This window comes from Apus apus, chromosome 9 (assembly GCF_020740795.1).
Source record: "Apus apus isolate bApuApu2 chromosome 9, bApuApu2.pri.cur, whole genome shotgun sequence".
NCBI classification, from domain to species: Eukaryota; Metazoa; Chordata; class Aves; order Apodiformes; family Apodidae; genus Apus; species Apus apus.
The window spans coordinates 3,691,812-3,717,493 of record NC_067290.1 but is presented as its reverse complement, the minus strand read 5'-3'; the positions used below and the strand labels follow the sequence as shown (position 1 = coordinate 3,717,493).

The 25,682-nt window shown below is 38.0% G+C and overlaps 1 protein-coding gene across 1 annotated transcript in view; it reads left to right on the top strand.

Annotated features, from left to right (window-relative positions):
• ATP2B2 (ATPase plasma membrane Ca2+ transporting 2) overlaps positions 1-25,682 on the top strand; it is a 409,447-nt gene that overhangs the window by 114,416 nt on the left and 269,349 nt on the right. The gene's annotated exons all lie outside the window — the stretch shown is intronic.

Sequence of the window (25,682 nt, the reverse complement as noted above, 5' to 3'; positions counted from 1 at the left end):
TAGATGTTCCAGGCTAGTAACCTTACACCTGGTGAAGCAGAAAATGGAGTAAGAATCATAATGAAAAAGAAGTAGGTTTGTGGGGAGGATTTGTATTTTTTTTTTTTTTTACTTGGGTTTTGGTTTTGTGGGGTGTTTTTGAGATGTGTTGTTTGCTTGTTTCTTGGTTTGACAGTAGAAGCTGTCCTATAGAAACCTTCAGAGAGTCAAGTAGTGCAGCAATCTGGAGCTAAGAGAAGTTAACTAAGGACCATGAGCCTCTGTTTCCCATACCTTGTCTCTTTAGGGCTGTGCAGTGGAACGAGGTGTTTATTCAGTGTTCCATGTTGAAACTCTTAAAGACTGTTTTAAGACAAGGTTCCTGGTATAGAGCTTCTTTTGATGTGGCTTGAGATAGTCATTCATGGAGCATTTACAACTCTGGCCTTATGGATGGAACATTTCCAAAATCAAGTCACTGCCAGTTGAGAAGAATAAACAGATAAGGGCAAGCCAGAATGTTTCAATAATAAACACTTCGATTTATTTTAGAAGAGTCTGAGGGAGATGGTAAATAAGCAGAAAGAACACCCTAATCCAGCAATCTTGACTGCAAAAACTTTTATTTTAGGAAGATAAATTCCTATTTCCTTGAGAACTCAGGCTGTCAGAATGAAAGGTTAAGTTGTATCATGAATTAAAACCTGATTAGAAATTAGAAATCAACTGGAGGAATGAAATGGCCTATTATTAATGCTGCAAAAGTGCTTCTAAGATGCCCTAGGGACTGAGACTTTTAATGATGATTTGTTAGTGAATTGCTGAAGTTAAGAATAAAAAACTTCTAAGCTTCATTTGCAGTATCTTCCTGGCATTACAGAATCTTCCCTTCAACAGTACATTTTCAAGGTTTCAGTTTTCAGATATTCAAAACAGACACTTTAATAATTGCTTTCCTAATCTACCTCATTATTCCTGCTTTGAATCTTGGCCGATTTTTAAATATCCCCTCTGCATTTTGAATTAATGTAACCCATTTATTTATTACTGTGTGTTTTCCCTTGCCTTCTCTTAATGAACAGCCTGGTTTTAGACTTGGTGAGTTTGGGGTAATAAAATGTGTAATGATCTGTTTCACATGGTGATCCATTCAGCAAAGGAGCATATTCTGTGCCATGCAGTGATGCAACGAAGGCAGCTGCTGAGAGAGAAGCAGCTTACTTTGTGCTCCTGTCACTACAGTATTTTTTAAAAATTATTATTGTTATTACTCTGCCATGGCATAAATTATCTCATTCTGGTCTTTGGTAGTAACTTGGATTGAATTTCAGTAGGCAGAGGCAGGTGATGTTTGGTAGTGGTTCCATCTTGACTGTGCACTGGGGCAGCTTGTGGCCTCCTTGAGCTTATCTCTTCTGAGGAAACCAATGGTGACAAGGCAGCCAAAGTTGTTAACTAATAGAAATGCAATTTGCTCCCCCACTCCGTTTAAAAACAAAAAGAGTTCCACATTCCATGGCTTTGTCAGGTCCTAGAAAGCAAGTGTCTTCAAACAGGAGAAGGAGCCTTGTGTGTGGTTGTTTCCTGCTCCGTCTCCTGGTTGCCAGAGGAGCTCCCTGATCAGAGCTTTAAAAAACTTTCCAAGCTTTTAGCCTGTAGGATATGGCACATTTTGTGCATTATTTGTTTTTTAAGGTGATTTTTCTAATCAAACTCACTTTTACAACTCAATTACTTTTACCAGAATGGCTTCCCTGGTTGCCATCACTCCTCCAGTGCACTGCCATGGTCTTGCTTCCTAAGGAAGAAGGTGAGGGGGGGAAAAAAGAAGATGTTAGAACCCAAAATAACCTCTTCACTCTTGTGACCACTCCTACACAGTTCAGCTGTGAACACTGACGGTAGAGGAATTGACAGTTCAGTTTACACCCACCTGCAGTTGATGTTTCTGAATTTTTCCCCCCATTCCCTGTTTGTGCATTGTTAGAGGTATTTGCTCAAGTGTTAGTGGGGTGAACTACATAGGGCAGCTCACCCATATGTCCTCATGAAATAAATCAAGCATAAACTCTCTCTTGTGATAGACTGTACCTTTTGAGTATTAAAGAATGTGGAGAATAAAATTACTTATCTGCATGAAGAAAATGTCTTCCAAGTAGATTTTAGTAATGGTTTTACTTTTTAGTTAGCACATTTCACCTAAAAAGGGCACGTTGTTGGTCTGTTGGTGTTTCAAGAATCATAGACTCACAGAATGGTTCAGGTTGGAAGCAACCCTAAAGATCATCAGGTTCCAACCTCCCTGCCAGGAGCAGGGACACCTCCCACCAGCCCAGGCTGCACAAGCCTCATCCAACCTGCCCTTGAACACCTCCAGGGACGGGGCAGCAAGAAGCACAGGAGAAGCCAGGTAGTAAAAATGTGGAGAGAAGATAAGGAAGATAAATGAAGATAGGAAATTAAAGAAATTGCCTTTTTTTTAGCCTTGCTTTGGTCTATTTATAAAATACAGATATTTGCACAATGTTCTCCATTTTTTCTTTTGTTTTCCACCCCAGCTGTGGTCACGTGTTTTTGTCAGATTTGACACAAATAAATTAATAGTTTTAAATTTTAAAAAAATATATTTTCAGGTGAGTTAACTTTTATTCAAAAATATTTCTGATTTCTGTGTCTCCTGGCTGTTTTTAAAAGTTTGTATAAAAAGTGAAGTTAAAAATATGTGCAAAAATATGAAGTGTCCTCTTTCTTTATAAAGTTAATAGAAGGTAAAGTTAATGGAAGTCATTCACTTTACACTTAGGTATGGAAGAGAATGGGAACAGTTTTGTTTTTTTTCTATAAGTAGTAACTTCATGGGATTATAATGTCATATTCCTTGATAATACATAAGTGCTTTTACTCCTACATGTACTTTCACAAAATGTAAATGTAGTGAGTCACATTCCCAGAACAAAGGCACTGGGAGTTTGAAAGATTATTTTGCTTGATGCAGCAGAAACGATTATTTGGTATCAAGTCCCCAAAGTTTTAAATCCTCAAAGTTACAGAAGTATTGCAATAATTATAGTAAATACTGTGAATAAGCTACTCAGTTGATATCTAAATTTAGTTTATGCAGCAAATTAAGGCACTTTTATTTTACATTTGTATAATAACTTTAATTAGAAGCAATTAAATTATATTACTCCAAAGTAAATTGCTGCTCTCCAAATACTCTTTAAGTCTACATATATTCCATTTGTACGTGAAAGGTAACTCTAACAAAAGTTTGACTTATTTATACTCTATAGGAAGAGCTCCAAATCTTTTCCAGGAACTGTTCCACGTAGATGGGTTTTATCAGCTTGTCAGCTTCTCAGTCTTCTCTTGGTTGCAATATTTTGTTTCTCCAAAGCATTTGGTACCATCACTGCTCAAACCGGAGGCAGAACTAAATGGACCACTGATTAAGCTCTAAATCTGTAATAATTTTTATGGTGGTTGTATTCTCTTGATGTTTTATGTATCTAATATTTCAGTTCAAGGAAATATCTGACAAAAAAAATGCTTCTATAAATGTGTGCAGAGTTTTCTGCTGATATTCTTGAGGCATACATAAAACAGTCTAACTTAACTACTATAATGCTCCACATTAAAATCTTTATGCTCTCATGACAGCAGTGTTATTTTGGCACTAATACTTCACAGAAAAGTTGATATAAGGACAAAGGGGTCCCTCTAAAACTTCTTTCTTTAGGTGCTTTATGACTCAGCCATAGATAACAAAAAGTCAGTATTTTTTTTCTGGTACAACATCCATGTGTATGAACAACGAACAAAAAAATAGTATGTGGGGATACTGGGATTTCAGTTTTATAGTCTGAATGCTTTGAAAAAAAGGAATTAGTTACCCACAAGGATAGGGGATAGAAAGAGAAGCTTTCTGCTGCCACTAGTAATAGAGATAGAAAAGGTCCTTGCCAGTCAATAATGGAAGTAAGCTGGCCCAAATGTACTGGCCACCACTCTTAGGAGTGGAAGTGTCATGTTTTGTCCCTTTAGTCTTGATTTGCCACCTCTCTGAACAGGGACTGGCAAATGAGCTTGTATAAAGCAGGCTGTGAGATGAGCAGCAGCATTTAATGGATGTTTCTACTTTTTTTTAAGTGTTCAAGTTATCTAGAGAACAAGAATAGGTTTTCATATGAAGAGGTTTGGGTTTTTTAATGGAATTGTCTCTATCATCTCCTCATTCTTTAGGCAACAGACAAAAGCAAGTATATGTTCTTTTGAAAATTCTCTGTGCAGGTGCCTGCATGGACCAGTAGCTGTATTAACATCCAGGTGCTGGTAGCTGGAATATAGAAAATGCATATTGCAAGTTTGATGGCTGCAAATACTGTTTAATTGCATTTAAAATAGAAGTTTTAAAATAATGAGTATGGTTTTCTTCTTTTTATTTAATTTTTTCTCTTTTCTTCTTTGTGATTCTTAAATATCCAAAGCCAAGAAAGAAAAGAAGAAACAAGTTTGCTTTTTAAAAAATCATTATTATTCTGTAGCATGAGGAACTTTTAATTTTCTTAAAATGAAGCTTGGATATTTTTTTTATCTGTCCCCCTTGGCATCCTCGTAGCAGCTGACTGTACCTTTGTCATCTTGGATGCTATCCATATGATGTTTCTAAAATTAGGATCAGTAAATTCTCAACTGTCAAGTCCTGTTTATTTTATAACAGCTTTGAATGTGTGGACCTGAGTCCACCTGACTTTAAGAGAAGAGAAACGTGCATCACCTGCAAAGTGAGTGTACATAATGGTGGTAGATTAGCACATTCCTGGGTCTTGACTCCAAGATTTCTTTTGCTTAAATGCCTTCCTGGATTTGCCTTAGCTACTTTATGCTGGACCTGACTCATATCTGACTGTCTGTCTATCTGTTGATTTATCTTTACACTCATCCTCACCTGCCTTGCAATGTAATTTACTTTTTAAGTACAAGATTACTTGAATTTTGAGTATTTGAGTGGAAAAAAGATTCCATAAATGATGGTTAGCCATGCTTTCACCAAAATATTATTTCTGTGTCAAGTCTAATATGTTGATTTTGCATATTTTGTTAAATGCTGTGCAAGTTTTCAGAATTTGCCTAAACCATCACAAAAGTACAAATGCAAAACAGTGATGAGAGAAGTGATTGTTTGGAATTGAATTTCTATTCACTTGCTTTTATGTTGTGTTACAGACTAGCCTTGGTCCTAAGGATAAGTAACTCGTAGAGTATGTAACATGTGAACATAAAAGCAGCTCTGCTCTGGAGACAGGCTGAGGGAGTTGGGGCTGTTCAGCCTGGGGAAGAGAAGGCTCCAGGGAGACCTTAGAGCACCTTCCAGTGCCTGAAGGGGCTCCAGGAAAGCTGGGGAGGGGCTTTTCACCAGAGAGGGCAGTGATAGGACAAGGGGTGATGGTTTTAAACTGGAAGAGGGGAGATTTAGGTGAGACATCAGGAAGAAATTCTTCACCATGAGGGTAGGAAGGCACTGGAACAGGTTGCCCTGTGATGTTGTGGCTGCCCCATCCCTGGAGGTGTTGAAGGTCAGGTTGGATGAGGCTTGTGCAGCCTGGGCTGGTGGAAGGTGTCCCTGCTCCTGGCAGGGAGGTTGGAACCTGATGATCTTTAAGGTCCCTTCCAACCTAAACTGTGCTGTGATTCTATGATTCTGAGACATTGTTTGATGTAAAACCTGCTCTCCATTTTAAAGAAATTGTTACTACTTCTACTCAGGCTATCTAGACCTGGAACTTATCTCCTTCATTTCTGTGCTGCAAAAGATGTAAAGGCATTTTGACCTGTGAAAGCTGCTGCTGTCTGCTGGTATAATCATAATCTGGCTATAAATAAAAGAGTTTACTGAGTAGCCTCAAACATTGCAATTAATTAGTTATTGTTTAAGCTACAACAGGTTAAACAACTGTTGTATTATAGTTCGGTTTTGAAGTTGATAATTAAAATAAGTAAGATCTGGGTATGTTGATTGGCAGTAAATCTATTAAAGTAACTCAAGTCAGTAGACAAACATATTTAAGTGCTGTGAACAATGCAGATATTTCTCCAGTGTAGTGATGGCTTGGAATGGGCAACAAATGGCTGTTTAAATCATGTCCTAATTAACATCACTTATTCCATGACAAGTCATTAGTGGAGAAGATACCAGTGTGGATGATATTCCTACAGAAATACCAGTGTGGAAGCTTGCTGTGATTTCATTTTAGTACATCCTGGTCAGGTGAAATACCTTCCTGTCCAAGAAGTCTTCAAAGACCCACCCTCAAAGTCTAGAAAAGGCAGCCCAACCTGATGGATGCTTTAATGGTTTGTACTATAATCTCCATAACTGAACATAAAAGGAATGGGAAAAGTGTCATTATTACACTACAGCATTGATTAGTCGTATTTACTGAAGAAAAGAAGGTTATGAATTTGTATCTGCCTTCTGCTCTGATGATGGACAGGATCACTATATTAAAGAGAAAAAGGCTTCTGACAAGAGCTGTAAACATCACTTCCTAATATGCTCTTTACTCTGTTTTCCCGCTCTTGGGAATGGCTTGTGCCAAGCTGCCTAAGAAAACAGTAGTTTCATGTATCTTCTGTATAAGTACAGGAAAGAATGAAAAAGAAGTTTTATTACTGTAAATACAAGTTGAAATGTCTTTCTGCTGTGCTTGTGGATGACCTTTGTGTCATGTATTTCATGCATTGGTATTGTAGTGAAATTTACTGTATTTCAGAGTATTAAACAATGAAATGCTTATTTCAGGCACTTGACAGCAATATTTTTTTCATCTACTAGTAGCTGAGAAGTCTGTTGCATGGAAAAGTATTTTTTTTTTCCTGCTCTTTGTAAAAGAACATTTTCCATGGGAACTTAGACTTCCCTTCACATCTTCAAGGATTAGCACCAAAAAAGTACAATTTTAAATTGACGAGGTTTTTTTCTTAGTACTTTTCTTCTCATCACATTAAATTTGTGTTATGTGTGAAATATCAAGGAAAATTGAAAATGCCTAGGTACGTGTTATTTCATATTACTTTCTGTTGCATTTGGTACATGTTACATAATAGGAAATTAAGCAGACTCTCTGTGTTCACTTTCATAGTGTGAAGATCAGTAGCTGAGGAAGGGATGGTTAAACAGCCATGCAAATGAATATTTCAGCAGCTTTTATCTACTGTAATGTAATGCCAACCTACTTACCTATATTTTGATAACATTTAAAGTAACACTGAAACATAGGGTATAGCAGGTTAGTTAAGCAAGGGGGGTGGGGGTGTTTTAATTATTTAAATTTTCCTTTCATACTTCTGGATAAAATTTCCTCCAGCTTCATGTGAAGTCATCTTACTTTGGTGTACAACTGTCCTGGTAACTCGGGTTAACTTTAACTTCCAACTCTCACCCTGAGTTCTTGATGGTATTCAGTTTTCATTTAGTCATAAATGAAACAAAATCTGCATATCAAACCAATGGACCAAATGAAAATACTTCAGGCTTTTCTTATTTCTTGGTATGTTTACTGACACCAGGCTCTGCTGTCCTGCTGGGCTGACCTGGTCACAGAAGGTTAAAGAAGCAGGTGAAGGAGTTTTTTTGTTTGCAGAAGTTTCTCCTGATAATTCAGTAAAGGACTCCACTCGGTTCTCCATTAATAATCTCTTTGTAATCAGCTCATTGTGTGCCAAGTCAGCTTGACTGTATTTGGAAACATTTCTGGGAAAATTCCAGCCACTCACAAAATTATTGTAATCAACTTGTGTGATAGTTGTTATTAGAAATCAGACACTTCTGAAGGAATGATAGGAAATGTGTGATGAGAGGACAGTCTTCACTATGAGAAGTGTTAATTCTGAGTCTTTTACCATTTTTCTGAAGATGAGCCCAGAATATTTTACTGTTTTCGTCACTCTGCCACATGCAGTAGTTTCTGCATGAGGATCCTCTGAACTAAAGGCTCTCCTAATTTATTTCATAGTCAAGGTGAACCTTGGAAGTTCTCTTTGGTTTACTTTCTTTTAGACTTGAGGCAGGAAATGAGCATTCAAGGAAAATTAATTTCAGAATGAGAGGACAAATATCTAAATAAACAAAGGCATATATAAAGCTTATTGGATAAACTGCCTTAAAATTTCTTCATGGTGATACTGCAAAACAGTTTATAAGGATGACACGGAATTTAACTCTGAACAAAACAGATGGTCACAAAACCACATTATAGACTGGCCTTTCTTAGTTTTGTATCTGTAATTATTGGTGATTTAATCTGTGATACTGTGTTTAGTACAATAGATACAATCTCTTTTTGTTCAGTCAGTGCTTGTCTCAATTGATGGTCTAATGCAGTGATTCCAAGAAAAAAGGGATGCTTAATGCCCATGGCACAGATCTTGCTGTTTTGCAGTTTCTTTTATATTCACATTACACAGGAAAAAAAAAAAAAATCAAATACCCTCCTATGACCACTTGATACTTGAGGAGGCAGCTCAAGTTCTGTTTTCCATATTTTATCCAGATCCATGTAGATTTCTCAAGTCTAGAGAAGTTGAAATTAGCTTCATGAAAGGAAGAAGATGGACTTCGTTTTTTTCAGTTTACTGACTTCTGTAATATCCAGACAAATGCAGTGTACTTGTGGTTTTCATCTTGTGTATCTCCAGGTATATGTGAGTGGTTATATTTGATTTCTATTTTTCTGTTGAGCACCTAGTATTTATCCAGAAATAACATACAGAAACATTAATACTTCCACGAAACCTTCATCTTTAATTATTTCTGGTTTTATATATGTGTGTGTGTTTGTAAATGTCCTGAGAATTTTTAGCAGGAAGAGCTTGATTATCTTCACACTTCCATATGAGAACCAGTCTTGCAATTCTGTGCCTGCCCTGTGAAAGGCAAACCTCCTGAGAGATGTTCTCACCCTGATTCCCATCCTACCCTGTTGATGATGACCTCTTTTCTTGTAGAGAGAAGAGAAACTGAGCTTTTTACTTGGAGGAATATGGATGCAATTATTTTCTAATCCCTGCATTCTCTCAACTGGCTCTTGAAATTTGAACTACAGGGAAATAAATGATTCCATCCTGTTGCATCTCTTGTGACAGAACTCCAGTATAATCTCATTTGCATGTGTTAGAGGTCTGGATATCCATAACATTGTCATCAGGTCTCAAACATCATAGAATAATTTAGGTTGGCAAAGACCTTTAAGATCATCAAGGCCAGCCTTTAACCCATGTTTATCTAGACAACAAGAACAGGTTTTCATATGAAGAAGTTCGGGTTTTTTAATGGAGTTGTCACTTTCATCTCATCTCCTCACTCTTTAGGCAACAAACAACATTGAGTACATGTTCTTTTGAAAATTCTCCATGCAGGTGCTTGAATCTGCTCCTAAAGAATCACTCCCAAATTTCATAGTTTCCATATCAATCTGAATTTCAAGTTGGCTGTAAATCAGATTATGTGAATGCTTTCAGTAATTTAGTGCCTGTATTTAAAAAATCTTTATGCATTTTTTTAAAGTCCTTTCTGGGACTGGGTAAGTTTGTTGAATTTGTTTGGATTTTTTTTCGGGGGGTTCTTTCCCTCCCCTTGAGTATTTCAAGTATCACAGTTTCAAGATGTTTAGTTCAACTTGATTTGTTGGGAGTTGTGTGTGTGTTGGGGTTTTTTGTTTTTCATATCACTGCTGATACATACTCTCACGTGCTAGCAGCTCTCATGATTTGTTCTGTGGTGGACAGAAAAAAACCAAGGTACATGTCTTAAGGTTAGTGATATTTTTACTTTACATCACAACTTCCAGAAAACGATGGCTCTCAATGGCAAAATGGAAACTGTTATCTGCACCAGAAAGCCTACTTTAGTATGCATCACAGGGCTGAGTTTGCTTTGCTGCTGCATAATTATATCTTATTTTGCCATCAGTGCCTCGGGTTGGTGAAATCCTGACCACTTGGCTGAATAAAACAAATCCAGACAGGAATTTAGGATTAAGGAGGGTCTAAATGTTTTAAGGTCTTAGAGAACAAACATACTTTTCAGTTCTTAGAATACGGGGAAGCTTTTTTGATTGTAGAAGTGTTTACATTAGACTTCCGAAGAATCTTACTTCTTACTCCTCTTTTTCTATGAGAACTGGTAGGCAATTAGGATAATGAGCAAGTAGAAGTGAGTATAGCAGAAAAGCAAAGGACAGAAGGGACTGGCAGAGCTCAGGCATTTAAATCATTGGCAGCACTCAGAAAAGTCTTTGATCCTTTGTCTTCAACACTTCCCCCCAATAAACTTTGTGAGGAGGACAGTTGCTGATTTTTTAATTATTTTATTTTTAAAAGAATCCCGCAGAGGTTTGTGGGATCTCACTGCTGACTTTTTTTTTTTCCTCCCCTTAGTGCTAGGCATAAACTATCCTTCTTTCTATCTTCAGCTTCCCATCTGTTAGCAGAAAGTGATGAGTCTGAAGAAAACTGCTTTGGAAAGTAGGGTAGCTTCCCTCATGATGAGGTGCTGTGGAGGCTTGACAAGTTCATTGTGACCATTTGCCTTCTTTGTCCTCATTGTTAATAACCAGAAATTGGCTCATTTTTAACTTATGAAAACTATTTGTCTGGCTAGAAAGGATAAATTATTTTAAATACCTTTTTTTGGCTTATAACAAATTTAGTTTGTTGAGATTCTGTTGCATATGTATGATTTCTTGCTGAGTTTCCAAAGAGTAGCATCTCATAAAGAGAAATGTTGAGAGGTGATTCATTCCCAAAACCTAGATTCCTTTCCCAACTTAGTCTGTGCTTACGAGTGGGGGTAGGAGAGGAGAAAATGCAAAGTGAGAAGATGAAATGACCGAGGAGGAGCTGCAAGGATGTGGTGATTGTTACCCCCAGAAACATGCAGGTTAAATCTGTTGGTGTGTCTCTGCATTCATCCTCTCTTTTCCCACACTTCAATAGTTCTTGAATCCTTGGGCCAGTTTTAGTCTGGCAGGCAGGTAGAGACAGAAAGACACTGAGTTCCTGCCTGTGGTGAAAAGAGATGACCAGGGTGAGGGGAAAAAAAGCCCTCAGAAAAAGGCTGATGATGCCTCTCAAATACCAAAAAGCTTCTTGGGAATAAGATCTTGTGAAATGTCACTGATTTGTGAAGAAAGTTCCATTTTAATCTTCCATATTTTTAGACAGCAGAGAGGCAAGCAAGGCTTCATTAGCTGAGCTAGTCACTGAAGGTTTTTTGATTTCCTCCTGCTCTTAGTTGTATAACCTTTCTACATTCACAATTCATATTTCCTTAGGAGTATTTTCTTCTCACTACTGGCATTCTTCTCTGGCTGGACCATTAACTTGTACTTAATTTATTTGAACTATTGTTGCTCTTTCAGTGGTGTGGAGTAGTTTGTATCCTAAGGAGCAAGAGCCATGAAAGGTCTATTAACTTCTCTAACCATTAAACAATAATATTGACAATACTGGAATTCAGAATTGTGCTCACTTTTGCACTGAGCGCTTAGGTCTTGTCTCATAATCTCATATATCTTTTCTTATTCCACATTTCCTGTTATTTTGTACTTAGTCTCTAGAGTACATACTGGCCTTTAATTGCAAAAGCTTGTTTTCTTTACACATTTTTATTTCTTTGTTAGTTCTAACATTACTTTTGTCTATTGGGAAGCAACTTTTCCTACTTTTCTAGTGTGCATTTATGCTCTTCCAGTAATAATTAAAAAAATGTGAACCATGTTATTTTTCATTGCTTTAACACAGATACTTAATAGTTCTTTTAACAAACTTGATCTGATTTATTTTTGTATTCTAAATTGTTTAACAACATTACATGGCTTAATGAAAAAAAAAAAGGTTAAGATTTATTTATGGATTAATTTTTTTTACTTAAAGCAACAGAAACCTATTATTTTGTGTTCACATTCCTGATGCAGTGCCAGTAGCCATGTGTTGTCCGTGGTTCAAATCATTCTTACCTACTAGGTGTGTGCTTTTTCTTGACTTACACCATTACTTTACTAGTGGCAGAATTGCCTGCATTTCCTTTATATCCAATTGAACACACTCCTAGTTTTAGATGTTAGTATCTTTTGATGTCCCATACACTTTCCAAATTGAGTGATGTGAAGGATTCTGCAAGTTAGTGATTCTGTGCATATGTGTGATATGTCTGTTGCTTGACAAGCTGATGTTTCTTTTTCTTGGTGCTCCATCTTCACTTTCTTAATCTGCTCTGATGCTTTGTTTCCTGTTTGTGTTTAATGACCGTGTCAAGGGTTGCCTGAAATATTTGAGTTTTCTGTTCATCTTTTTCAGTGAATATACTTTGTCTTGGGATCTAATCTTGCTTGAATTTGAATTCTGTTTAGCAGTTCACTTAAAACAACAGCTAAAAGATATTGTGGCAATTTCAAAGGATCTTGACATATTTCATAAGTAGTCCTCTTGAGTAACTTTCATCTACACTGAAGCATGTGTAAAATATATCAGGGTGTAGGCTTTTTATGCAGTTGGAGACCCTACAAGGTGGCAAGGAGATTACTGTAGTTCAGCTGAGGTGCCAATACCTGGTGGTTAGAATAAGAAATCTAGGAATTCTTTGAAATGTCAATTGGTGCCTATTTGGGCACCTTCAGGTAACTGGCAATTAGGTTCCTAAGGCCTACCGAAAGCAAGTGGTGTTTAACAAGTGCTTTCAGAAGTACACCCTTAGCCTCTGATTCAGTTTCACTTCTACAGTGATCCTTCCCTTGTTCCCTGTTTAAATAATTTGAAGCTCTATGTCATTGGTATTTCAGTTCTATACATGTTGATGCCACCATCATTCTACTAAGCAGAAGACCTTCTTGGCAGTGCATCAGCCTTTTGGACAGGAGCTACTCAAGGCTTCACCCTTTCTTTAATGGACATCCATGCCACTTGTGTGGATGACAGCAGGTGAGGTAAAAGGACCTGGGGTGTTTGTAAGACCCCTGGAATAATTTTGTTTTAGGCCTGCAAATGCAATCCTTGGGAAAATCCTTGAGTTGGGCTAAAATTGGATTAAGTACTCTGGAAACATGTACCCGTTTCTGACTGTCAGCTTTGCCATGGGTTTCTGTTTGTACTAGCATGTTGTTCATACATTCTTTTCAGACAATGACTGTACACACAAAACCTACTTTAGATTAATTCTGCACTTGTTTTACCTTTTTTTACCTGGCCATTTCTTTCTCCTGTTAAGCCCAGTGCAACACAATACAAAGAACTTTATTCACAGGCATCAGGACACAGGAAAGAATCCAGGTTTCAGGTCTTTAAGATATTTTTAATATACTGTTTAAAACCCTCCTCTTCTGGAAGTGGAGTATTCACCTTATGCACAGGCTCGGGGTCATGTGAGGTTATTGTCTTTTATTATGTTTTTCATAATTTAGTGTTAAGTTTGTCACCTGAGTCCCAAAGCCAACTCAAAGCAGCCCTGTGTCCCAATTACATACACTTTATATTTAATGAAACTAGACTTCCTGCCCAGAGATAAATCTTTGATGCACTCTGACCTGCCTGCATTTCTATTATCTCTGTCTGTATAATCATTGTCTAATAGTAGTAAATAAAAAAGAAAATAATTGTTGAGAATATTTGCTCAGTGAGGACAGAAATTGCTTTTGACAGCTCGAATATGCATTGAACCTTAAGGCAAACAAGAACAACAGAAAGGATATGTACAGAAGGGCTTTTCCTTTCTTCAGAATACTGTGGGGGAGGTTGTTGGGGGGAAGAACAGATGAAGAATACAATTAGATGGTAAGATGCTTTATGTTGCCTGAAGCCCATGTAAGACGTAGTCATAAAAAAAAATAAATTTAATTGTGTTTATAGAAAGCCAGGCTTGGGAGAGGTAACGAATCCATACAGTGGCTGAAAGGAATTTCAATGTTCAGAATTTTGAGTGATAATTGGTTTCCTTTTCCTTAAAACGATCATAGTGAGTTACTTTTTTATTCTGTAACTTTCTCTTACTTACAAGGTTCTGAATTAGGAGGCTTGCAGGGTAAAAATCTCATTTCCAGTGATTGTTTTTTCTCTTTGTTCCTTTCCTTCTTCCTGCCCCCTTCTGCTTACCTAACTGCTGCTCCAGTCCTAGCCAGGTAGTCTGGCCAAAATAGCTCCTGCCATCTGGAACAGTCACTGTGAACCTCTCAGTGACTTCCTCTCATTTGAAATGTCAGCTTGAATCTTTTCTTCCTTGCTTACTGCTCCTTAATTTTCTTTTCATTTTGTTATTCATTATTCAACAAGGTGACTGTGCTGTTTGTGTTGATGTACAGTGTGCATGAAAAATGCTCTGCAGAAGAGAGCTCTGTGTTCCTCCACCTCTGTCTTCCCCATTATCCTAATCCACATCAGGGTCTGGTTGCTACTGATATGTCATCTCTCCTGTGAGAATTCTCTAGCATGATGTATTGCAATTACATTTAGTTTTAGTATGAGTTCAGAGTTGTCTACACTTCCTTTGAAATGATGCAAAGAAAATAAAACTCAGACAAGCCATTATTCTTCAATTAAGATCAGGTTTTTCATATCCACCCCAACACACTTTTGCATTTTCAGGTATTTGGTGAATTGCTGAATTTTCTGATAGGAAAAAATTAAGCATTGTTGTTTGTTGTTGTTGTGTTTGTGGTTTTTTTTCCATAAAGGTTTTTCCTGTCACAGTGCAAATAGATGGGGATGTCAATTCTGTTCTGTTTTTAAATAAGCTGCACTTCTGTTTTCTAGGGTTTTTTGAAATCATGCTCTAGGGCCTCGATGATGAAAAATTAAGGGCATATTAAAAAATAATCCTTGCATTCAATTAGTTTAACAATGATTTTAAGACACTTTTCAGGTTAATAATTTGAATGTTTGAAGACGTTATTCTAGTGAGTGTTAGGGTTAGGACAGAGGTTGCCTCATGAGTATAAATGGTCAGAATTAACAGTACAAAGCTATTAGCAATGCATTTGGCTAAGCAGAATATAAGCAATGAAGTCTCAGCTTTTCCAGTTGGCTTTGCCAATAAAACTTAGTCCTTGGTTGCTTGTGGATAGCAGTGACCTAGAGCACTAGAGTGTTTAATTGCTGTAATTGATTGAAGAGCAGAGTTTTTACTAGACCTGTTTTCTTTAAGCATTTGTGCAATCTTGAAGTTAGAAATTAATGACATGTAATCTGTGCTTTAGAAATTCTCATTGTGTTGAAAATTGCAGGGCAGCATGTGATTGTCTCATCTTCCTTTTAGACATTTGTCTTTCTGAATTATCAGTCCTTTGGTGGTGTTTACACTGTACACACAGTGCCTTGGACTGTTGCTGCCTGTCATTTCCAAAGAAGGATTTTTCTAGTGTGATGTGTATCTGTCATTTACAAAGAGCTGTTTATGTTGCCACCATTCAATCTTAAGTGAAATCAATCTTTTCTGGGTCAAAACTTGGACATCAGTCTCAAATTGGGGGCAATAATAGATGATGGGAGGAGGTTGCTAGTGAACAGAAAATTGTGGCCACTTTAGGTGTTGAGATGTTGTTGCTTGGGAAGGGAGTTTCCCAGAGATGGCTTCATTTTGGTGTTCTCTGGTATCCAAATGGCTGCTTTATTCAGGGTCTTCCTGTATTTTCTTGAGAGGTTTATATCCTTCCCAGGGAAATGTAGGTCTGTGACAACTCACAGTCTGAACTTACTCTGTAAAGAAATGGAGTTGCTTAAAGAATTAGGAGTGAGACCTTGAAATGACAACCACAGTAATCACAGTGCCCAGAAAGCTGGCTGAGGAGCTGCAGCTTCCCAGGAAGCTGGAAGTTAAATGGGGAGGGGGAAATGGCAAATTGTGACTGGTGTTGCTAGAGCAAGTAAGTGGGTATTTCATGTGCCAGCTTGAAACAAACTTCATTGGATAGTTAGGTTTGGTTATCTTCATGTCCGCTCCCTGTGGATACAGCACTTAGGTTGTGTTTAGGGCACTGAGAAACACCATGTTGATGGTTTGACTGCCTCAGTGTCTGGAGGCCAGGAGCTGGGTGGAGCTGGGTTTTGGGTACTTGTTCTTGCCAACGTGTCAACCTTTTCACACTGTCATGGCAAAAATAGTAAGGGCCGTGAGATACGTTTTAGCCAATTCCACAGAAGAGCTCCAGTGGTCACCAAACAAAACTTTTTGTTTTACAAGCATTGTTTGGATGTGGGTTGTTATTTTGCTTTTGTGTTGTATTTTTTTTTAATATTTTCCTCTTGGAACAAAATCAAGAGGGTTATTTTTTCATTTGATCTAGTATTAGATTTCTTTGCCCCATTTATAGCAAACCCTTGCGGAGTTAGACAAGGAAATCCTGCAGGATCTGGAAGCTGCTTTTTTAATTTTAAGTACTAATTTTAAAGGAAGAGGCATTTGGGCAAGTATTATTACTGGTATAGAGACTTTTTCAAGTATTAGAGATCTGGAACAATCTTTTAGAGGCAAATAAAATTTGCCTTTTATTTTCCCCCCATGAGCCAGGTTGAATTAATTGGAAATAAATGAACCTGTTACTTCTCACTGATTCATTTTGGTTTAGGAAGGCTATTTGGAAGATTGGTAATTCTGGGTTTGGACTAGGATGGCATTTTGCATGAAATATCTGAATTGTTATTGGTGATTACAATATGCAGGTCTAGCTGATGAGCTTTGTGTAAGGCCATTATTTAACAACCGGCAGCAGCTTACTGAGTAGTTTTTGATTTGTTGGTTCTTCGGGTGGTAGTCTGAGGGGAAAAAAAGACTGTGAAGTTGCCTCTTGCAGAGCAGATGGTGATGGCTGTAAGGAAGCAGGAGACTAGGAAAGCTGTCTTGGTTAGAATGAAGCTTTGCAGATAGTTAGGTATTTACTGACAGCCCACTTCTGCTGTGGTGTCCAGGGTGTGCTGCTTCCAAGGCTCATGGTAACAAAAAGGCTGTAGAAGGCACCACAGCTGTGGTTTGGTCTGATGCTGGGAGTATGAGCAAGCAGGTGACTTGGCTCTTGGGCAGTGTGCTCCTCAAGGCTGCTGCACTGCTGTGGGTCTGCTGAGCTTTTCCAGGGAAGCAGTGTCAAATGCTTCCTGCCATCCACAGAACAAATCCAACCAAGTGGGGACTCCCTCCTGCAAGTGCCCTTTCCAGTGAACTTGCCTGCAGAGGGAGGCAGGCAAAGCAGTTCTGGACTCTGTGCCTCTTCATTCTTATAGACACCAGGGGTGCAGCAGTCCCCTTTACCTGCTCTGGGGCTGCTCATTGGGGGATAGATAAGAATCAGAAAGCGACTGGTGAACATTTAGCATTTAGTATTTTAACTAAGTATTAATACTGAAAAGGGTGGGTTTTTCTCCTTACTATTATAGGACTGCAATTAGCAACACATCCTTATCTCAGATGGCTGCAGTGGGGATGGTGCATATTTTGATGATCATATTTGGATGGATCATGGTATTTTTTGAAATTATATGTGTAGTTTCTCACTAACTTGCCCCATTTTTTCCCATTGTAACAAATTGTTACGTTGCTTTCATATTTTTTGCTTTTGATCTCTGAAAATAAGGACAAGTAGCCTTGCAGTTGTACTTAGCTGTGGTAGAAGACCGTGCTGAAGGTACTTTTCTTTCTTGTACCATTGAACATTTGCCGAAAAGGTTCACACATCTGCTTTTCTTTCTCAAGTGTTTTCTCTTTTGTATGTATATATATATATATATCAGGATCCTCTCTGTACAAAAGACTAGTGTCACTAACCTGGAGAGTGTAGGTGTGCCATTGTGCTTTCTCTGATTCCCAGCTGCAAGAACGTACCTATCGAGCCATTGTCTTATTTTCCCACCTGCTCTGTCCGTGATTGCCATAAATTCCAGAATTAAAATGGCACAAGGCAGGGTTAGCAGCCCAGGGCAGGTCATTCAACAGCAGCATATGCACATAGTTTTGACATTTACTTGTCTATGCAAGGAAGTGCCTCTTGAATCCTGTGAGCTTCTAAGATGTCTTCCGCAAAGTGACTACACATTTGAAGGGCAGCTGAGGATTCAGAAGGAGTCATAAGGTGCTGCCAGTCCAAGAGGCAGAGTATGACTGGTCTTGTATGGTGTTCATGGTTTTGTTGCTCCATGGGATGTAGCTCCCAGCTTAATTAGATTGGGATCTTAGAGACTTTTTCCAGGCCTCTCTTTAGGAATGAGAGAAGTGTGGCTTGATATCCTGTCTCTGTTTGTCCTTGGGGTGAAATGACACATAGTTTGTGTCATTTCTGTGTGTGTTTCTTATTAGTGTTCTTGTGTAGAAACTCCTGCTGGGTTTGTGGCATTATCACATATCAGTTCCACCTCAGTCACACCAAGCATGAAGGCTAATCCGGGCTCCAGAAGAAAGTAAATGCCAAGAAAAAAATTACCATTTATAACAGAATTCTCTATTCAAATTGTTTATTTCATCCAAGCATGAAGTTGGATCAAAAATTGCTTTAAAATACTGTTGTAGCTGGCTACTCAAGTGGTGCTATGCCAGCAACATAGCTGATCAAACTGTGCCCTTTGGACTCGTGCTCCCTTCTGCATGATGGGCTTCTTTAAATCACAAAAAATTGCAAGTTTGCCAAAAAATATAAGATAGGTATGAACTGGTTGTGACTTTCTTGCTGTCACAATGAGGCTACTTTAATCCTTTGTTAAGTATGTCATGCAAATACAGATGGTTACATTTATACAGGTTGGACTAGGACAAAGGCCAAGGTACTTCCTTAGAAATGCATGTGATACATTAAGTGAAGGCCCAACAAGTGACCCTCCAATTCAACACAGAGGATTTAGTAGCTTTGTACAATGCAGCAACTGATGACATCTGTCTTACACCTTTTCCACAAGGTAGAGACTAGATCCCATCCTCCCTGCTCTTTCCTTGGGCTTTTCGTGTTTGTTAGGAGCACAGAAACAAAGCTTTGAGGTTTTTATATTTACCTCCCCACCACCCTGAAATATATTAAAGGGATTTTCTTCCAGGATTTTACCTTCATTACTTCCATATATATTTGGATGTCATTCCTTCCATCTTAAATTTTTACAGTGCCGAAATCAAAATGATTCCTTTAAAAACTGAGTTTGATAGTGAAACAACTTCATAGTATTATATAAACATGTTTCTTGCAAGAAAATTTGTTTTGAGTGAAACCATATGCACATGTTAATGTGAAATATTTGTCACAGTTCTGCTTTTCTGCCATTTTCTGTCTTTATTTCAATACTTATTAATAGCATCCTTCTGAAACTTCTCTGATGAGAGAATATACAGCAGGTTTCTTTAACACTGTAACTGGAGTACAATTGTGAATGTCTTGGATGAGATTCCAGACAGAGCTGAACAAGAGTGAAATAATGTGGAGTCCCTGCTTGAGTACATAGCTGTAATTCAACTTAGGAACTTTGCTGATGTTATATAAACCACTAGAGCATAACTCTATCAATAGATAAATTATCATTCTCTGTTTTCTGTATGAGTCAATCTATAGAGACTGTTCCCTGGGGAGCTGCCTCTGAGGAACTCGGTGTGTGTGTATATATATATATCTCTATCTTAATTTGAGTTCACATCTTGTTCTTTGGAGAGGTTGCAATACTCATTTGGATGGTTTCCCACCTTTTTCCTATGGTAAAGCAGTTGCATTAGAAAGGTAGTGCTTTTTAGAGGGTTAAAATTGTGAATTCTGACACTTCTGAAGGAACCTCCATTGCCTCCCAACATGGCCCTGCATTATGTTTCTCCTGTAAATCATCTTTCCATAGAAGATCTGCTTGGCAAGCAATACTGTCTGGTGCTTGGTGTCCCAGTCTTCTTGGAGATGTAGTGTGGATGATTGGTTACTGTCAGCATTGGCTGTCCACTCGATTTAAAAAATAAATAAATACTGGTTCATGATCAATAGATTGCCATCCATCCAGCAGGCAAGGGTGTTAGTGGCAGTGCAGATCTGTGACTATTTTCTGGGGTGTCCACTTGTGTCCTAAGCTTTTGCATATGAAAAAATTAGGGATGTTGTCCCAGGTAAGACCCAACTATCCACAGTCATCCCAAGACCTCGCTTGAAAGGTCTTTTCAGGCTTCTTCATGGTTGGCTGTTGTCACTTTAGCATCAGTAACTTGGCTTGGCTGTGGTGCTGCCTCCTGCCCTTCCCAGTTCATGTGGGAATATGCAGAGCCCCAGGTCCTCCAGAGCCCGGCCATGCCCTGCTGCAGGGGGGAGAGCTCAGCCCTTGTTCCTGCTCTGCTTCCCATCTTTTAACCTGATTTTTCCTAAAAGCAAAGGCCTTCTGTATCTCTTAGTGGCTTAATTTTCATATGACTCTCGTAGTGGAAAGGGGTTTTGAAAATTAATTAATATCAATTGGATTTTAATATACCCAAAGATGTAGATCCAGGTGACTCTCCCTCACATGCACACAGCAAATGGTAAGGAGTGACTTCCCTTTGCAGAAAAGAAGTTATTTTCCTCCCTCATAGAAGGTATTAAGTTGTGTGTTTATTTCTAACTTTTAATAATTTCTACTAATTTTCCTGATAAAGGTACCAGGATTACTAATCTCTGTTACTAAAACCTTACTAAAATGAAAATGAAACCTCCCCAGCACCCTCTGCTCTGCTGCTCCAGTCTGCACTGGGAGGATCTTCCCTCTGGCCTCTTCAGTGGCAGTTGCTGCTTGTGGGGGGCAGCTTGTTAGACCTGGGTAGCTGCATGTTACATGGAAACCTGTTTATAAAATCATTACTGAAGCCCAAACTGTGGTTGCAAGCTTTAAAATATCTTTAGTTTTGCTGGGTTTTAATCTTTTGGATTTTATGCTTTTGATAACCTAACAGATTTATATATTTATTTTTTTCCAAATCCTCCCCCTCTGTTAATCTTTCATCCTGCTCCTTTTACATGCAGTGTTCCTTGCTGGTTTCCTCTTTAAGCAGGTTTCTGCCCAGATTGAGAGTTTATGTTCTTGACTGTCAGGTGTCATTGTACAGGATCTTTAGCAGCAAGGTCAGTCCATGGGAAATTTTGATATTCTTAATGAAGGATAGGTGGCACTCTTGTTATTTTTGTTTGCTTTCCTGAAATAAACCAGTTCTATGTGCTCTCTTCATAAGATTTCTATTTTTAGAGTAAGTGCTTTAGAGAGTGTTCTTGAACATTGAAGAGGATTTTTATTTATTATTTTTTAAAAATATGAACACATACTTAAATTGTCTGAGTCTGGGGATAGTTCACAGTACACTTTAGGAAGAGAAAATATGTTAATTTTCCTAAGACCTCGAGATTAGCTGCTCAGCTCTGTGGCATTGGTTCATTTTATATATATAATTTTTGTTTTTATTTATTTTCTTATTATTTCATTAGAAATAATGTTGAAAGCCAACAAATCCTTTAGTGTTGTTTTAACTCCAGTTATTAATACCTTTCTTCTTAGTACTTTCTTGTTAGCTTTGTGTTCAAAATGTAGATTTAAGTTGTCATAGTAATCATAGCACTGAATGAAAGGAAATGCAACGTTAAGAAGTTAACAGTAAATAAAGCCTTTATTTCTTAATCCAGAGTAGTAAATACTTGTTGCCCTAATTCTGTACATTATTTGTAGAATTGTATAGGTTTGTGAGTTGGAGAGTTTTCTCTTACAATCTAAAAATCCTGAAACATGGAACAATACATGCTGGTAGAGGCTCAACATGTGAGAAGGCTTCTGTAACTTTAAAGGAAAACTCATTTAAACCCTCTGAATGTTTTTTCCATCCCTTACTGAGCGTGCAGCTAGGACACTGTTACACAAAGGTATTTTAACCTTGGTGCTTGATTACTTCAAATCAAATCAATGTCATTATTACTCCTGGCTGACAGTTTCATGTGGCTGAGGCAGGGATTTGGTGACCTCAATCCAATTTCTCTTGATCCATTTGTCAGTCAATGAATTCTGTTATTGCTGGTCCCAGAGGAGCACCCCGTGGTTGAAAGGAACGGGATGAGTAGGGTTGGAATGAACAGAGATTAGAAAAATTTCCATTCTGCCTCTGTCCAACAGTATGAATCTCTTCCACATGAGCATCTAAACACTTCAGTATTTTGTGATACATTCTTGCCACGTAAATCTCTCTGTGGTGGGGTTGTGGCTTGTCCAATGCCACAGACTCTTTTCAGGGGATTTCTCAGTTGAAGCCTTCTAAGTAGAGCCTTTCTGAAGTACCAGATGTCCTGCAAGGTCGCTTTTGCCATGCAGCTCAAATATAAAATGAAGTAGGTGAAGTGGAAGGAAAGATGAGTAATAAAGAAGCTCATTAGAGACGAAAAAATGGGATTTGTGTGGTTTTCATCGAACATTTAGCAATGGGTGTTATTGCCTCATCCTAGCATAGTGTGCATTGTGCTTTTCTAGGTGTTTCTTCAGTGCTTTGATTTACATCCAAGGGTTTAAACTGTGGTTGAGACAGTGCTTTGCTAGTAAGCTATGAATTTAGTTGAAAGAAAAGCCCTTCTTGAAAGAGCTTCCAATTTAATTTAGATTTTAGATATCTTCACTTTAAGATATTTGGTTAGTATGTATTCACTGGGGAAAGAGTCTTTGATTTTAATTTTGATGGTGATTGAATTCTGGAATTAAAAATGGGTTGAACAAGCTATTTAGTTTTAACGGGCGAAGAAACATTTTATAACTTGGCAGTTTCTTTTATAGTTTGTATTTTTGGTGCCCTCCCATGTAGTACAGGCTTATGTATTAGTCATCTCTCCCTTTTTCTCCCAGAAAGTGGTTCTTTTTTTGTATTTTTATAACAATACCCTAAAGTATTTGAATTGGAGAGTCCCAAATACAAACCTATTTTGGGGCAGGAAGTTTTCATGATGACTTGGATAATATTTAATTTTACTTTCTAATGCTAAATCAGCTTTCAAGCTGTTAAGATGCCATTAAGGCAAAGGATTTTGTGTTTTGTATAGTAAAGCAAGTCCCAAATGGTGGTAGCTACTGAATTTATCACTTTTTGCCCAACTGTGGGAGTACTAGCATCTTTGAGAGATTCCAATTTTGGTTCTTATTTATGCTTGATATTTAATGTGCTTGACATTCTGATTATTTCAGACCTACCTAATTTCTTCTAGCTCAAGGGATAGTGACAATATTTTAAACAGTTGTGAAGCGTAACTGGATGTTATTAAGCAGGAGCCACACTACAAATGGAAGGGAAAATTCCCTAAACTGTTTCTAGGATGGTTGTTTTTGTGCTGTGTATCTCAGGGTCAGCTAGAGTTGTTCATCAGCTTGTCCAGGTCTGCAACTTGGTTATCTGTTCTGGTGTCAGGAAGATAAAGCCTTACTAATATTTCATGTCCTTTTATTTACCTGTATCTGTGTCTTTGTGTCTATAGATGTATATAAAATACTTAATGCTGGACTGTCTCCTTAGGTATTGTGTTCTTTGTGATCTTGGGGTGAGGCATTATAGTGATAGATTTCTGAGTAGTTACTGAGGCCATACATTTTTCCTAAAGTTTGAATTAATTTGACAATGCAAAAGAACATATTCTGTATAAAATTCAGTCCATTAAACTGAGATCTGTTGTCTACACCACACATTTATTCCTGGTAGGATAGATCTTGGAATCAGCTGTCCTTTTTCTTGGTTTATAGATAACTGGAATGTGACTTAAGAAATTAAAATTTCATGGGGAAAAAAAATTACCTTTAATTGATTGTAAGTATAGTTTGTGTAAAGTCTTGTCTCTCCCTTTATTAGCCATTTTTGTTGAGTTGTATTTCCATGTAAATATGTGGTTCCCGGCAGTCATGAAACATTTTAGGCTTGTTCAAAAAAGGTAAAAAAAGTATCAGAGAAAGTGGAAGCAAAAGGAGAATGGTAGGAAAAACAAGCTCTGTAGAGAAGTACATCTGGTGGCCACAAATTCTGTTTGTTTCATCTGCTAGAAATTTTGTGTTGCATTTAACTGTTGTGATTGTGAGTAAATTGACTACTTGAAGAGTCGTGAAGAAATGTTAAAACACTTGATTTTACAGACCCATGTGGGGACTTGTAAAGTACTTACCAAGTCCTTGAAAACAATTGCCATGTCCCATTCAAGGGGTCCTCAAAACAGTCCTGGCTAAGTTCTTCATGGGCATGGTATTTTTATACATCTTTATTTCCCTCTCTTGCCACCTGGTGGTATGCACTGGCAATAAAAGTGTGGTTAGATCTAACAGTCATCATAGTGGCTTTGCTAGGCCAGATCTTAAGAGCAGAATTTAAGACTGGCTTGTAAGCAGGGTCTTGGTTTTTAGCATGCAAATTCAGTGTGTTCTTTCTTCATGGTGTCAGTGACCTGGGTTGGGTGCTCTATGAGCTTATACATCTTCTTGCATTAACTGCATCTGTTTTCCTCCCCACTCCTGATTTATATAGACATGGGGGAAGAGAAAGTCTAGAAACATTGTGGGGTCCTGGAACACTGAGTCATGGCACACTGATCTTCAAAATAAATTGGAGATACAGTTAAAAAATAAAAATAAAAAAACAGTGTCCATGTCCTGAAATTCACAGGTAAAATTATGCAAAATAAATTTACCTGCATTATGGATAAGAACATTTAAGGGATGTTGTTATCCCTGTAACAGGCACTGTAAATCCAAGCAATATGGAACTTAAATGTATTTAGGTAGTTTAAACTTTGATTTGGGCACAAGGTGGAGACTTGTATCTTCAAAACCCAGTGGCAGGGGCACTGGGAAAGCTCGTTTCTTTATGTTACTCCAAGATGAAGCAGATGCAGTCTTCCTGGTGTCTCTGTGGGGAAGCCCTCATTTATAATAAAAGATGTTTTCACATAGTGTTAAAGGGGCATTGAACAGTCTAGTTTTTGCAAGCTGAATGTAAACATGATTTACTGAGGAGTATGATGAACAGACCATTAACTGGAACTTTTCAGTTAGAAGAGGGTTTTTTTTCTCTACCAAGATGATCACCTCTGGCTGTGTCATCTGCTGTTGTTTGACACAAAAATGACTGAGGAAAATTCTGTGACAGGTAAAAAAAGGCATCAGACTCGAGCACAGTGGCTGCCTTTTGATACAAAAATGTGAACATTTTATGTTTTTAAATCTCTCTGTGTGGTACAGTGTTGATGTGTTCACACAGGGCACACTTGCATCCAGCAGGACCTCTCTTCCTTGCAGAACTGCTGCCTGTGAGTTCAGTTTGTCTTCTTGAGCAGCTGTTATGAAAGAAGTCAGAATGTCATTTATTCATGATGGCATCTTGATGCTGACCTTAAGACCTCTCAGCTATTCACTGACAGGTTCTTATGTCATGCAAGGAAAACCAGGGGATCCTCTCTCCCCTCTGCCACCCTCCTTCTCTGTCTTTCCCTCTTACCAATCTATTTTTTAAGATGATGGGAATTGCAACCACAGTTGCAAGTGTGCACAGGACTGTGTGCATTAAGAATACCATTTATTTACATATAGGAGGGACCAGAAGCTGCAGTGCTGGTAGGTGGACAAGAGTGAGAGATTGTTGGGACTGAGGCTCGTAGTTCTGAGCTATTAATACAGATTTTTAGTCACAGAGTTAGATCTTTTCAATCACATTATTTTACTGCAAAATGTAACTGTTTATGACCCAG